At 38.5% G+C, this 13,959-nt stretch overlaps 1 pseudogene; it reads left to right on the forward strand.

Annotated features, from left to right (window-relative positions):
• Nucleotides 1–11,601: 11,601 nt before the first annotated feature.
• Nucleotides 11,602–13,585, forward strand: LOC136124318 (polyadenylate-binding protein 4 pseudogene; annotated as a pseudogene).
• The last annotated feature ends 374 nt before the right edge of the window (nt 13,586–13,959 follow it).

Below are 13,959 nucleotides of genomic sequence, written 5' to 3' on the forward strand. Positions count from 1 at the left end.
ACAAATGTTGACATCAAGGTATAGAATATTTTTATCCCCTAATATAGGTCCCTCATGCCCTTTTCTATCAACCCATCCCCCGTCCCCAGGCAATTACTATTGTAATTTTATCACATTGATTAGTGTTGCCTGAGTGTGAACTTTGTATAAATAGAATCATACATCATACATTATTAATACCTCATATATGCATCATGAATCTTTTGTGCCCGGCTTATTTTGCTCAACGTCATGTTTTTGACATTTATACATATGTTTACACTCATCAATACATGATTTTTGTTAACGGCTGAATGGTCTTCTATTTCATGAATATACTATAATGTATCATCTGTCAATTCTGCTATTGATAGATCTTTGGACTCTTTTCAGTTTGGGGCTATTCTGAATAAAATTAGTTTGAAAATTCTTACACAGGAATATACCTAAAAATGGAATTGTTGAGTTACAGAGCAGGTGTTTCTTTAACTTAATTAGAAATTGCAACATCAGTATTTTAAGAGCAGTTGTTAATATATTTTACGGCCACTCTGGACAGGCAATAAAAGTTCAAACCCCTGTAATAACACAAAATCAACAAATTGACTTATTTCTAAGTTTTTGAAATTGAATGTTTTACTCATTTATTTATTTGATAAACTTTTAACACATTATTGACTGGGGGAGTTTTGCAGAAACTAACGCCCTAACGCCTGTGGCCCTAATACGTCTCCAGTCAAAAATGTGTTGATTGAGAAAGAAAAGCAGGATTGTCATATGCGTAACCCTAGAAACTCAGGTTGCCTCGTAACAGATGGACCACAAGCAAGGATGCTTTTCTTTCTTTTTTTTTTTGGTGGTATGCGGGCCTCTCACTGTTGTGGCCTCTCCCGTTGCGGAGCACAGGCTCCGGACGCGCAGGCTCAGAGGCCATGGCTCACGGGCCCAGCCGCTCCAAGGCATGTGGGATCTTCCCAGACCGGGGCACGAACCCACGTCCCCTGCATCAGCAGGCGGACTCTCAACCACTGCGCCACCGGGGAAGCCCAAGGATGCTTTTCTTAATGGGAGGAATTGCACCCAACCTTACCTTCAGATGGGTGCAACTCCCTTCCTCTCTCTAGCATATGCGTTCTCAATTGTGGTGACATCACCCCTAAGGGCGAGTAAATTGGTTCTTGAGAGGGTGGGTGGTGAAAAAAACTTATCCTTTTAAAGTATACAGCAGAGATATGCATACAGAACATAGACAGAATTATAGTATATCTGTGGTATTTCTATATATTATATACAGGTATCTACAAAAGGCTCCCTATAGGGGGCAATAGTGGAAAAAAATGGTTCAGGAATATTGATTTAGTAGCTTAAATACGATTTCTTAGACCTTGCATTGGTATTTATATTTAGATTCTCTAGTGCCTAGGTTCTTTTGTACCTCACTTCCAAGGCTATTCACAAACTTGCACTATAAGAAGGTACATAACAGAGGACAGGGACCTTCCCTGGAGCACCATTGCATGGTATCACCTCCACCTTCATCTAGTTCTCACCTGGTTTCTCTTTGTCATGATGAGAGAACTTTGATGAAATATATGTCTATATTTGATAACCTGGGGGTTTTTATGTTTTCCCTACAAAGGGTGGTCTTAACCAATACCATGAGACCTGGTGTTATTAGCCTTTACCCACCTTGTCAGAATGTCTAAGTTGTATTCTATCTTGTATTCCATGTAAAACAATCCATACTAATTTGCTTGTTTGTAAAAATCTTCTTTGCCAAGAACCTGTTGAGAAATCCAGTCTTGTTCTTGTCAATTCTTCCCCTAAAACTAGTAGTCTGACCCCTGATCCCAAGTCCAGTGCTTCTAGTCATGGTTCTTCTTGAGCATACCTAACGAGACCTATTTTGCTGTCTGGGCATCCAGGCCTTTCCTGCTTTGCTCTACTGACTTAGAATATTGAGATTCTTTGATACTTCATGTTATTCCCCATTTTCAAATATTTACCTTAAGAAAGAACAGAGATTTCTATGCCTTTTACAACAAGCCATGCCAACACAAATTGACCTCCCTTGACACCAAATATGTAAGTCTAGCATCATGTCCCCATTTTTCTCCAGACTACTCTGTCTTGCTGCAAATATACTGCAATGTCTAGTAGTCAATTCCTCAATTCTGACAAGAGTAATTCTATAAAAATGGAAGAAGCCGATTTAATGCCTCTTTATCTTATCTGTGGCACATAACCTGGTTGAGAAATTTGCTCTGGTACCTTTCCATGGGTTTATCAATAAAGAATGACAGGTATTCTTTGCCTTTTTCCCTAGGGACTCTTTTTCCCTTATTCTCATTGAATAGATAATAGGCTTAGGGAAATAAATGCTGGACTGTCTGAGACTGGTTGAATTCTAGGTTTTGAAAAAAAGAGAGATGTGACTCCGAGAACATATCTATTCCCTAAATCTTGTAAATTGGGTGCTTTGAGGTTTGAAACAAACCTGCACTCCCCACTTCCACTCTGACCCAGAGGTGGTAGGAGTGTTTAAAGGAATATTTGGATTATTGGAGACTGAAATTTAAGTTGTAGAACCTTGGGAATCACAACAATGAAAAAGCTGGGATTTGCCCAGAGCATCAGCACTGTAATGACTTTGAATGGTCCATGCAGCCTCAGACAATGAACATCTTTGTGGAGACCATGACATAGAGATCTGTGGTCTTTTTTCAAGCTTTCCAAAGTTATTAAGTATGGAATCCTGCGTGACTCTACGGAAGGGAAAGGGTCTCCTACAAAATGACTGACTGAATTTCTCATTAAACATTCAAGGAGATGACAGAGATAAGGAAGTCCAAAGCCAAGTTGAACTCCATTTGGAACATGGGGAGAGAGAGTTCATGCACTTAAGCGTTGAGAATCAAATTTATACTTATTTTACATTTAACAGTACTGCCTCTGTTAGATTTTGACCATATGCTTTTAAATAGACCATCCATCTCAAATTTGTATCACTTTATCTTTTTTTTCTTCATGGCATTTAATACTATCTGGTGTAATAGTATGTTTGTTTACTGCTTTTCTCTACTAGTTTTAAGCTCCATAAAGGATGAAGCTTTGTCTTTCTTATTCGCTGCTCTATACCCCATACTTGAAATATGCCTGGCATATAGTAGGCACTCAATAAATATTTAATGATTGAATGAATAGTATTCAGAAGTTCTCATAGTAAGTAGGAAGAGATAGTGAAGAAGTGAAAATATTTAATCTTAAAATATTGACAAGATGCAGCTCTCTATGAAATGAAAAGGATTTCCTACCTTAAAAATAGTGCTATATCATCATTTTGTATTTTGCTTTAATACTCTCTTCAGTTTATTTAATACCTTTGATTTCCTTTTATGGCTTATTTTTGTTCAGAAGATGATCCCCCTAGATTGTATCAGCAATTGGGGATGTGTATGATTTTATTAGCTTACTTTATTTCTTTGACAATCTTAGACTTCCAGTCAGAGTGATCTTATGTCCCTCTTTGCATATTGCTAATATACCTTGCTATTTTTTAGTATAGCTTAAAATGCATATTTTATATTCTCCCTGTTTCTGATTTTCCAAAGTAATAATAGATCATTTTTATATGGTAGATGTTTAATATTCTTTACCTCTATAGTCTGTGTGGTATATTTACATTGATATCAGCATGGAATTTTTAAAGTACTTTGAAGCATAGAATTCATGTTAAAGGGATTACGACAACTCTCTTTGTTTATCTAGAGTCAAAAAATAAATGTGAGGTGGGGGAAAAATTGTGAGAATTTAAGAGAAGGAGAGTCCAACCTATCGGGAGCCAAATTCCAACATATTCTTACCAGCAGTGCATACAGTCTGAAGAAAAGAGAAAATTATTGAACTATAGGACTTTTCTTTACCATGAAATCTCACCAGGTCACATGTCTCTCCAACAGGATACATTTTCTTTTATTAGTTATCTAGTGCTTAGTAACAAATCTTCCAAGTATGAATGTCTTAATCCAACTATAATAATTTGATATCTTTCACAGTTTCTCTGGATCAGGAATTTGAAGGATTTGGCTGGGAATTTTTGGCTCAGTGTCTCTCCTGAGGTTGCATGCAGCCAGATATGGGCTGGGCTGCAGCCACCTGAAAGTTTCATTAGAGCTGAAGGATCCACTTTTAGGTGATTCTGTTATAAAGCTGGCATATTGGTACTGGGTATTATGAAGAGGCTTTACTTTTCACATGGGCCTCGCTATGGGGCTGCTTGAATATCTTGACATCATGATGGGTTTTCTGCAGAGTTGAGCAATCCAAGAAAACCAAAGCAGAAATTGCAATGCCTTTTATGGCCTAGCCTTGGAAATCACACTTCTACCATGTTTCTTGGCCAGTCCAGATTCAATATGGAAAGAAACTAGATAAAAATATGAATACAAGGAAACAGTAAGTATTGGAGTCCATCTTGTGGGCTGACTTCTACAACTTTCATACTTAAAACTGTCTCTAGACAGAATTAGAAAGAGAGAAAGCAGAAACTTATTTCCCCAGTTGTGAATGTCCACTTTATTAGTCTCTCTTAACAGTATTTTTCTGCTCTCTGAACTGCTAATCAAAATCTACAACATCCAGCCCTATGGTACCTTAGGGAGAATTCAAATGATATTCAAGTAGAGATGAAGGAGACCTAAATAGAATACACTGAAAGTAGTTTTTTCTTTTCTTTCTTTCTTCCTTTTTTAAATTTAATTTTATTTCTTTTTCAAATATTAAGCTTGGTAAAATTGACCTGTTCTCATTTAATATTAGAAAGGAGAAAAAAATAACAGAGTAATAATTGTACCACATTTCCTTAGTCCATTTTCTCTTCTCTCTTAAACTATCATTTTCTGGCTTCTTTCTCCTCAAATCGCTAAGCCTCCTTCTCTCCTCTCACTGTCAGATGATGACCTTGCCTCTTAACTCGTTAGCATTTAGACCCACTTTTAAATTAACTTTCCTACACATGTGTTGTGTACTCTGCCTCACTTCTATCATTAGGAAAAAATTGTGCTTTTAGCTACTGTCAGCCCTTTGCCTCATGTACTAGAATGCATCATCTCTTAATCATGGAAACTTCTCCAGCAACTGGTTTCTTTCTTTCCTCCATTTCCCAGTTTTTCTTTTTGGGGGTTATTCCTATCAGGTTAAGAACATGCCATTAATTTTCCCATTTTATTATTTTTTTTTTACTTGACCTCACATTCATCTCCAAATGTTGCCCATTTTTCTCTTCCCTTTTAAGAAAGCTCCTCAAAAGAGTTATGTATACTTGCAATCTCCAATTCCTCCTCTCCCATTCTCTCTTGAACCAACTTCTTTTAAGCTTTTTATTCTCATGGTTCCACTGAAACAGCTCTTGTTAAAGGCCAGTAATAACCATCATATTGCTATGTTTAAAGGTCAGTTCTAAGTCCTCTTTTTACATGACTTATCAGTAACATTTGACACAACCAATCACATCCTCCTGCTTAAAATATTTTCGCCATTAGGCTCCCGGGCACACAGTATACTCTTGCATTTTCTACCTGTAACTGCTTGGCTACAGCAGTTACTGCTTGTCTTAAGCTTGTGTTGTTCCTTCTTGCTCACCTATCTGATCTCTTCACAACAATATATAACAGAAACAATTACAGAGTCTCAAGAATTTATAGAATTGATGTTTCTACAGAAAAAAAAATCTTGAAAATTAGTATCATTTAATTGGAGAATTTAACATGCTCTCATTTCATGACACTCAAAGGAGAAATAAAAAGGGAATCCAAAATATATGGTTAACACAGTTATAATGCTCAAATAATACAGATGTGCTAAAAACAAGCCCTGACTGATTGTTACTCAGGAGGACCTCCCTGCTCCCTCGCTGGGAATTACAACTGAGTGAGTTGCCACACCCACTCTCCAAAACAGCCTTCTTTCTACTATGTATGGGATTGTTCACATTGCTTACATACAGTCTTACTCAGAGACTTAGGATCTTGTGGCTTTGTTTACATTATTTTGTTTTTATTGTTTGTTTTTCTCTGTTAGAAGAAAATAATAGAGAACTCAGGAAGGATTCCATTACATCTAAGGAGAAGAGCAGCCATTTCAGCAGCCACTAGTCTGTAAAGGTTTTGCCATCTGCCTACACCACTGGATATGTACTATGGGTGTAGAAAACCAATGGAGAAAGAGATTAACAGTATGAGTAGGATCTAGCATTTTAGGTGGAATTACTGGACATCTGTGGGTTAGGACAGAAAAACAAACTCATTACCAAAGTTTTGCACACCAATGGTTCTGGTTATAGGTAAGATGTGTGGAAATTTAAGTTTGAGGTTTCCAAGAAATTCTGGTTGTCAATAAATAGTATATACACTTTAATGTTTAGAATATATTTACTAATTAATGTTAATTCTAAGTTAGACTATGCCAATAGTAAAGAGTTGAGAAAGATTAGAAAGAAAGATAAGAATATTCTGTATAGGGAATGTGAGTATAAAAGTAAAACACTTGATCAAATAAAAATACAAGAGTTTTATAGTAGACTGATAAAGACTTGCCTTAGCAAGAATGATAAGTGACTGTCAGCTAGCTATTTACTTTACAGCCCTCAATTAGGTTTCGTTGTTATTTAAAAGATGAGTAAGTACCAGTATTATATTATTAAATGAGAAACGATAATAACAGTTCTTATGAAAAACACCTTCTTATTTTGCATGTAGAATGTACATTATCTTGAGCAATGCAAATCCTCTGTGACATTCGAATTAAGTATTTGCATTATAGTATACTCGCTTTTTCTTCACTTTTATCCTTAATTCATAATTATGAGCATTTTGCTTAGAACAGGATTAAGATCATTGTTATTAGGAAAACATTCTTTCCTACTTAGAGTTAATGAATTCACTAGAGATTGTTGCCCTCATGATGATTACTTGATTAGGTACACCTGGAAAATCATTACAGGAAAGAGCCGGAACAAGAGGGATTCTTTTTCTTTTTGCTGTTCAGACATATGCAGGCATGTCTGAGGATACTAGGGACACTCAGGCTATAGAAATCAAGCTATTTATTTAAAACATGAATCCATGACACTCACTGACACCTGTGTTCCCACAGCTGAGATCAGAATCCTACTGCATTTAAACTGAGCAGAAGCTGGGGCTAAAATAATAAGAGAATAGTAGTTTTATTTAATAATTTAAATTGCTGATTTTAGTGATAACCACCTGTTCGGATTTTCGTATTCATAGAATGAAGAATGGTATGGGAAATTTGATCCTTCTATAGTAACATCATTGAGAATTTTCTTTGTAAGTGGGTACAGGGAGCATAATCAATTGGAATATTGTTGAGATGAGGGGTGGCTAGTATGTATATCTTCTAATTTTAGTGATTAATTAAAGCCTAGAAAGATAAGAATTCGAAAGAAATGTTTTCCAAAAGCAATTGGATAAAATAAGCTAATTAACACATTTTAATTTAATTAATCAATATTTAAATAATTTATTACGTCTCTCTTAGTGGAAGACATTTTCTCAGGCATAGTAAGGCAGAGTGTTATTAAAAAATTATACAGGCCCTGTCTCTATACTCTCATTCTGTAATTGTGGTAATTTATGCTTTGATATGTACTTTTGGTAGTCAAAAATATAATCTCTATGAGGGTATTTTTTAATATGAATGTCATTATGCATGCTAGTCATAGTAATTTATTAGATCACCTTTGGGGATTACTTGGGAGTACAGCGTTATATTACAAGTATTATTGAGTCTATGGTGTTGGATGTAAATCAGTGCTACTAAAAGTGAAAAGAATCCTATTATGTAGAGAATGAAAAGTGGAATTCTGTGTTTGTTTGGTCTTATTTCTCAATTAAATGACAATGTGTTGGAATTACTATTGCTTCAAATAATATGTAGAACAGGATAATATTTGTGTTAGTAAATGTTTGATTAAAATTATTTGAACTAAACTGAATATTGAAATATAGCATTATTTTGGGATTTCAGTTACTTTTGATTAGGTGAAATTGGCTAGCAATTAATATTAATGGTGGTAACTAGCTTATACCTACTGGTAAGGGTGTGGATAGTGAGTTGAAAAGTAGTTCAATAAGATATTAAACTTATTTATTTATGCAATAAATTTATTAAATAATGAGGCTTTAGGAGATAGTTAATTCAGATTTTGTTTTGAGGCATCATACTTAAGGTAGGAAAGCAATTTTTAAAGTTGAAATGGGTTGAGAATTTTGATGTAAAAAACTGTACATATACCAACTACTCTTACAAGAAGTGTTAAGCCTATAGCAGCTTTCTGGGGTGCAAATATATAAGATGTAGTGCTTGATGTTAGGTTAACATTTACTTTTCAAAAAGCATTATAATGAACAAACAATATTATGCCCATTAAACATTGTAGTGAAGTTATATGGGATAAATTAAAAGACTTAGAAGAACTATTATAAATGCTAGTGAGAAGTTTATATTGATAGAGTTATTAGGTAGTTGTTATAACCCATAATCTGTGTCAAAATTATTTGTTTTATTGTTAAACTATGTAATTTTACTCTTATAAATCTTTTTTGAACTAATTTGTAGGTTGAGTCTTTGACTCATAGTATAAGAATAGCATTTATTTATTTATCTATTTATTTATTTACCATTTTATTTATTTATTTCATCTATAGGTTGATATCCTAAAAAGTCCAAGGTAGTGTTAGTAGAAATAAAATATGGGGTCAGACAGTAAAAATTTGATTGAGACTAGGAAACATTTTGTTGTAAATTGTAAGAGGAACAGTTCTAGATTTTCAAATACAAATTCATATGGATTTGATTTTTCTGTATATTGGTAGTAATTGTGGTAACCAGAATGTGAAATTACTAATATAGATGCTAATATTGTTAAATAGTCCTGAGTTGGTTGTACTAATTAGTACAACAAATATAGGATCAGTATCAGTACACTGTTATATAAAGAAATAGATAATAATTAAAAGGGTCAGCTTTAGGGTCAGTTTCAAAATTGAAGTGAACAGATGTAAAAATTTATTTGCCATATAAAACATATAATTGGGGAATATTTTACCATTTCCATGAAATCCATTTTTCAGAAGTAATACTGAGTCATAGATGCCATCATAATTAGTATATGATGTTTCATAATAGGTCAAATATAAACATCTATGATGATAAGTAGTGTTTGTAATATTTGTTTTCTGTGTATTTCCTTTAGACCGTGGGGGCTCTGGTGATAGATACTACAGCAGCTGGAAAGGGAAAAATGTTAAGAAATGATACTTCTAATGAATTTAGCAGTTTAGTAGTTTAATTCATGGTAATGATTAGCCTCTGTCAAATTTTGGCAGAAGGGCTGCACTTGAGTGACTGAAAGCTCAAAAATATCCTGCAATAAAATATTTCTAATACATTGAAGAGAATTATTTTATATTAAAGTTCTTTTTGTACAACTGATGTATGGGGATCTTGGAAAGTATCTTCTTAGACACTATCCATCCCTTCATTAATAACATACTGTTAGTGCATTGTTTAATAGTCTGAGTATTAATAGAGTTAATGATTTAAAATGGAATCTTTAACAGTGCAGATAAGGCCCCCTTTAGTGGATAGGAACTTAACTTTATTACACAGTAAGCATATGTATGGCAAGTCATTAGGTATTTTCTGTAATTGTAAGCTTCCTAGAGGGGTGAAGACGTGATTAAATTAGGACAACTGTAAACTCTAAAATTGTAAGAAGTATTCGAATAATAAACATGATTGAGGCTACTGATAGGAATTTACATTATTGATGTGGATCAACTTTCAAAGTATTCTAAACGTACTGTCTCAAGCACAATGTCTATGAAGTTATGGTTTTAACCACAAAATTTCAGATCCATAATTTTTTTTGGTTTTTAATAAAGACCGCTTCTAGTAGATGTTAATGCTTCTCACTTTACTTGTCCTGGAAAAGCAACTGTTTTTAAACCTAAAGAAGGAATAGCTCATGGATGGAGCATACTTTCTGATGAGGCTAATGTTTAGATTGGCAGTTCTATGAGGATTATTACATGACTATCAATTTCTAGGAAATAAAATTCTCTGAGGTATAAGTCTGAATCAAAGTTAAGACCTTCATAGTCTATATAATCATAAATTCCATTCATTGGCATCCTTTTGTTTCTATGGTTAGGAATGGGCTATTGTTTTTTCCCAATAATTAAATAATACATAATAATGGAAGAATAATAAGAATTAAGATAATCAAAGGTAAGATGGCTTATACTGTTTCTAATTCTTAAGCACCTGTTGTGCTTTTGTGAGTTAATATTAAAATTAATATTAGATGTATAATATATGTTAAAAGATAAACTGAGGCATATTAAAAAAATTAAGAATTTGAGCAAAAATTGATTTGAATTGGGCAGTGCCAAATCAGAAGTGGCCAGGAGTGCTTCACAACAGGAGGTTGGGGAGAGGCTTTTATAGAGAAAAGGTGGAAGCAAAGTAAGGAAATTATTGATTGGTTATAGTCTGGAGTCTAGCAGGCTGTTTCTGACTGGTTGTCCTTAGGTTTTGATTTTATAACCCTGAGGCATTAATTGATTTTTGTTTGTTTACATAGGCTGTCACATTAGAGCCACATCAATCTAATGATCTCCTTGTTTAATTAATAATTCCCTCTTTGATCTCTCCGCCCCGGGTCGCCACAGCCTCGGCTGCTTTCGGGCCTAGCAGCCTGAAGAAAAAAAAAGAGAAAAAGATAAAACAAACCGAAAACGCTTTAATATCTTAAAAAAAAAGAAAGAAAAAAGCGAATCCTCCTCGGAGAACCCGCGGGGAAGTCACTTTTGCATGCTTCCAGCCTGCCGGACGCCACCGCCGCCGCCGCCGCCGCCGCCGCCGCCGCCGCCGCACCTGGGCGTCTGTTGGTCCGCGTCCATCGGTCCGGTGGTGAGCCGCTCGCGTGCCCGCTTCCACGTGCCTCCACCCGCGCCGGCCCGCCACCTTCTGCCCCGCGCGCCGGCCTCTGCGCTTCACGTGTCCGCGCTGCCCTTCGCCGGCCCGGTGTGGGAGGCGGCTGTACGCTCCGGCGCCCGGGGCTTGCTGAGTCGGCACCGACAAATAGTTGGTTTCCCTCTTCCCCGGGCTGCTGTAATCTTAAACCGCCAGGAGCCCGAGGCCCATATTTATAGAGAAACGCACGTTCCAGAGGCCGCCGTGGGCACCACTAGGTTTCCTGTGGAAGAATTTTTGTAATTTGGAGGACAGTCCTTGTTTTAATTTTCTTCGTTTTTTGAAATTGGGAGCTTCAAGACCAGGACAGCTGAAAATTACAAACTCCCAGGGAGGGCCATATTATTTTTGAGAGCCGTTTGTCTGCGGTTTGGCAGTCTCAGTCTCCTCCGAGCCGTCCCTGAACTCCTCTCCCGCCCTCGGAGCTGACTCCAGCCTCTCTGAGCTTCACTGCCACCTGTGAGCCACGGCACGGGCCACGGCTCGGAGCAGAGCCCCCTTTGTCCTGTTTGGTCCCTCTAAGAAGCCCTCTTGGTGGGGCTCAGGGTGCTGGGGGCTGGGGAGATGAACGCCGCAGCCAACAGCTATACCCCATGGCCTCCTGCACGTGGGTGCCCAGCGCTCAGACGTCACCGAGGCCATCCTGTACGGAAAGTTCAGTCCTGCGGGGCCTGTGCTGTCCATCCGGGTCTGCCGCGATATGATCAGCTGCCGCTCCCAGGGTTATGCCGACGTCAACTTCCAGCAGCCGGCTGACGCTGAGTGGGCCTTGGGTACCGTGAACTTTGATATGATTAAGTTAAAGCTAATCCGTATCATGTGGTCTCAGAGGAATCCTTCTTTGAGAAAATCTGGCGTGGGAAATGTCTTCATCAAGAACCTGGACAAATCTATAGATAACAAGGCACTTTATGATACTTTTTCTGCTTTTGGAAACATTCTGTCCTGCAAGGTGGTGTGTGATGAGAACGGCTCTAAGGCTTATGCCTTTGTCCACTTCGAGACCCAGGAAGCTGCCGACAAGGCCATCGAGAAGGTGAACGGCATGCTCCTCAATGACTGCAAAGTGTTTGTGGGCAGATTCAAGTCTCGAAAAGAGTGGGAAGCTGAGCTTGGAGCCAAAGCCAAGGAATTCACCAATGTATATTTCAAAAACTTTGGGGAAGAGGTGGATGATGAGAGTCTGAAAGAGCTATTCAGCCAGTTTGGTAAGACTCTTAAGTGTCAAGGTGATGAGAGATCCCAGTGGGAAATCCAAAGGCTTTGGCTTTGTGAGTTATGAAGAACACGAGAATGCCAATAAGGCCATGGAAGAGATGAATGGAAAAGAAATCAGTGTGAAAGTCATTTTCGTCGGCTGTGCACAGAAGAAAGTGGAACGGCAGGCCGTGTTAAAGCGAAAATTTGAACAGCTGAAACAGGAGAGAATTAGTCGCTATCAGGGGGTGAATCTCTACATTAAGAACTTGGATGACGCCATTGATGATAAGAAGTTAAGGAAAGAGTTTTCTCCTTTTGGATCAATCACCAGTGCCAAGGTGATGCTGGAGGATGGGAGAAGCAAAGGGTTTGGATTTGTCTGCTTCTCATCCCCTGAAGAGGCAACCAAAGCAGTCACGGAGATGAACGGACGCATCGCGGGCTCCAAGCCACTGTATGTTGCCCTGGCCCAGAGAAAGGAAGAGAGAAAGGCTCACCTGACCAACCAATATATGCAGCGGGTGGCCAGGATGAGAGTGTTCCCTACAAATGCCATCTTAAATCAGTTCCAGCCTGCAGCTGGGGTCTACTTTATGCCAGCAGTTCCACAGGCTCAGGGAAGACCTCCATATTATACACCTAACCAGTTAGCACAGATGAGGCCTAATCCACGCTGGCAGCAAGGTGGGAGACCTCAAGGCTTCCAAGGAATGCCAAGTGCTATACTGCAGTCTGGGCCTTGTCCAGCTCTTCGCCATCTGGCTCCAACTGGTAATGCTCCGGCCTCTCGCGGCCTCCCAGCTACTGCTCAGAGAGTCGGGTCTGAGTGGCCGGACTGCTTGGCTATGGACTTTGGTGGGGCTGGTGCCTCCCAGCAAGGGCCAACTGACAGCTGCCAGTCTGGAGGTGTTCCCACAGCTGGGCATAACCTAGCGCCTCGTGCTGCTGTTGCTGTCGCTGCTCCTCAGGCTGTTGCACCTTACAAGTATGCCTCCAATGTCTGCAGCCCTCACCCTGCCATCCAGCCCCTGCAGGCACCCCAGCCTGTGCTTCACGTGCTGGGGCAGGAGCTGCTGACCGCCGCCATGCTGGCCGCAGCACCCCCCAGGAACAGAAGCAGATGCTGGGTAAACATTTGTTCCCGCTCATCCAGACGATGCACTCAAATCTGGCTGGGAAGATTACGGGGATGCTGCTGGAGATTGACATCTTGGAGCTGCTACACATGCTGGAGTCCCCCGAGTCTCTCCGCTCCAAGGTGGATGAAGCTGTGGTGGTCCTACAGGCTCATCATACCAAGAAAGAAGCTGCCCAGAAGGTGGGCGCTGTCGATGCTGCTACCTCTTAGACAAGGACAGACCGATTGAAAGGTCAAATAAACCCTCATGGAATTCAGCTCGAGGTTTGAAGATGTCCTAGCTTGTCCTATGGACCTCACCACCAAGAACCACAGATTGCAAATTTAATAGGTCATTTTGTATCTAAAGGTTAATTATGAAGTGCCTAGAATTTTTCAATTAAAAGAATATATTCTCTGAGTTCTGATATGGCCCAGTGTTAACTGTTTCTTTTTCTGTTGTGAGTTTTGATTTTTTCCCCCCAGAAATTTGTTTTATTTGATGTACCCAAGTCTTGTTTCTCAATAAAGAAAAAATCTCCATTAAAAAAAAAATTCCCACTTTGAGTCATCCTCTAATACATGAGATATTGACCAAAAACATT

Source organism: Phocoena phocoena, chromosome 6, assembly GCF_963924675.1.
Source record: "Phocoena phocoena chromosome 6, mPhoPho1.1, whole genome shotgun sequence".
Classification (NCBI taxonomy): domain Eukaryota; kingdom Metazoa; phylum Chordata; class Mammalia; order Artiodactyla; family Phocoenidae; genus Phocoena; species Phocoena phocoena.